At 40.4% G+C, this 2413-nt stretch overlaps 1 protein-coding gene across 1 annotated transcript in view; it reads right to left on the bottom strand.

Annotated features, from left to right (window-relative positions):
- LOC101857136 (multidrug resistance-associated protein 1) overlaps positions 1 to 1320 on the bottom strand; it is a gene marked incomplete in the record, with an annotated part of 46366 nt that extends 45046 nt beyond the window's left edge. The window contains 1 exon segment of the mRNA XM_013087043.1: positions 1115 to 1320.
- Between the last annotated feature and the right edge of the window lie 1093 nt (positions 1321 to 2413).

Here is a 2413-nt window from a genome sequence, read left to right as displayed (position 1 = left end):
CCGTCCTGCTCTCTAGCAATGTTCTCTCACCTCCTCTTGGCTCTTGACTTTTTTTGCAGCCTTTATACTGCTACTCCTTGGCTCCTTAATGCTGTCTTTCAGCCACACCCCTGATTTAGCCTTCTCGGACAAAGGCGAAAAATCTCTGAGGTACCGTGTGCAAGTTGCCCACGGTAAAGATCCCGGGGTGGTATAAAATCGATAAAAGTAGGCTTCGGCCGCCATGTGGACAAAATTCAAAATTTCCTACCTACTGAAAATATTTGATGTGTCCTGCGCACTCATACGACCTTTTGCAGTTGCGAGCACCGTAAAACATTTACCAAAAAAAAAGCCAAACTTACTTTCGTAGATTTTCTTCACTTTCTCTCTGTCTTTCTGCCTTAATCATGCAGTCACTATTATTTTTTAAATTATTTTTTAAAATTGAAATGTCTTTAATCTGTCAATCTATCTGTTTATTTATTTATTTGTTTATGTTGTATTATTGTTTCCCGTTTCACTGTGTTCCGTTTTTTAACTGATGTTTTTTGTTTTTTTTGTCAATGAAAAAATTTACTGTGAGAAATGAAAGTACAAAATTAACACTCCACCTGAAAGGAGCATTCAGAAAGTACCTATTGTACACATAATAAGATGTATTTTCCAGAAACACTTTGCACCAGCCTTTATGACATAGCGATAAGATCTAGGCAGATGCTTCACCATCGTACGCAGAAGATCCGAGTTTGGTTTTTGTGTGGGGAGAATTGATCCTGGTCTTTCTGCTGGAACGTTGTATCCCTCTCAGCCTGGATTAACCCTGGCAAGCAGAGTAGAAGCCCTCCTCCTTGGTGATATAAGATTGCGTCGATTATGGCGTATAACGTATTACAAAGAAAGAAACATATTAATGTTGGACTCGAGATATCCATCTTAATAATTTAGTTGATGGTTGGCGGGTGCTCTAGTCTGGTAAGCTCTTTCTTTCCTATCAAATATGCTATCGTCCTTATCTCTCCTTTTTTTATTCGTACTTCTCTTGTAGTACCTCTAATCTTCGGTATTTAAGTGACCTAATCGTGTTAGAAGTGCCGTAAAACTATTACTAAACTAAAGCCTCTCAATGACTTACCTGAGGGTACAGAAGAATCTGTTAGTCGTTACACGTTTTGAAGTTACTAGAACCTGGGAGAAGTTACGGAGTCTAGAGTCCATGAAAACCTAGCATAGCCTTATACTAGATTATTTTGTTTTGAAAAACAAGGAAATATTTCTCTAAACATAGTGGAGATGTTATCCACTATCAAAGATTTGCGTGTGGCAAAAATCCACAACCACAACCCTGACCAGCAAACCTAAGTACTCGGGGTATGGGCAGTACAACACTATATATGCATGTACGCAATGCATGCGCAACTTATCAAACTTTGGTCTTCTTAGTTAAAGTTCTAGTTATATCGACTTGTTTTGTTCCTGGGGTGCCTCTTGTATTTCTGTAAATCAATGTCGAAGGGGAACGGTAGTAAGTCTACACAGATCTACTATAAGAGAAAGCTTCGTTTTGCTAATATTACCGAAAGGGAACTATATCAAGTCAACGTATTTTAAGAGAAGGTTTCGATTTGCTAAAATTAGGAAATAGGGGGCTCTCGTGGCCTTCAGCATAAGGTGTTCGCCTCTCATTCAAAGATCCCGGGTTCGAATCCGGGTAGCGACGGAAAAAATGTTCTTCTCTAAAATTGTCTCCTTTCACCTCCTTTTCTGCTCTCTACGAATGCTCTATTGTCTGCTTTCGTCTCCACTTTCTGCCCCAACCCCTCACATCCTTTGCCCCCTCCTCTGGGCTCCATGCTCTTTCTGCAGCCTTTCTACTGCCCTTTCTACTGCTACTCCTTAGCTCCTTCTTACTGCTGTCTTTCAGCCACATCCCTGTTTTTCTGGTAGGAAAGATCTACACCTAGCCTTCTCGGACAAGGGCGAACAATCTCAGAGGTCCTGTGTAAGTTGCGCATGTTAAAGATCCCTTGGTGGTCTAAAATTCGATATGAGTAGGCTTCGGCCGACACCCGGGCAAAATTCAAAATGTCCTACCAACTGAAAACGTTTACTAAGTCCCGCACGCTTATGTTATGACCTTATGCAGTTGCGAGCGCTGTAAAACACTTACCCCCCCCCCCTCCAAAAAAAATAAAACAAAACAAAACAAAAAAATAACTAGGAAATAAGACTTGTAGTAACATTTTACTCTTCACTCGTCCTGCTGCGGTGCCTCGGTGCTCTGAATACAATGTAAGTGACATTGTAACGGCATCAACATTTGAGAAACAATGGAATTTGGATGACACAATAATCATAGGTGTATTACAGAGTATTCCAAGCCTAAGGAACATCACGTGGTCATATATCTGATTAAATTTTTTTTTACCCCCCC

This window comes from Aplysia californica, unplaced genomic scaffold (assembly GCF_000002075.1).
Source record: "Aplysia californica isolate F4 #8 unplaced genomic scaffold, AplCal3.0 scaffold00536, whole genome shotgun sequence".
Lineage (NCBI taxonomy): Eukaryota > Metazoa > Mollusca > Gastropoda > Aplysiida > Aplysiidae > Aplysia > Aplysia californica.
This window is presented reverse-complemented; position numbering and strand designations above follow the sequence as displayed.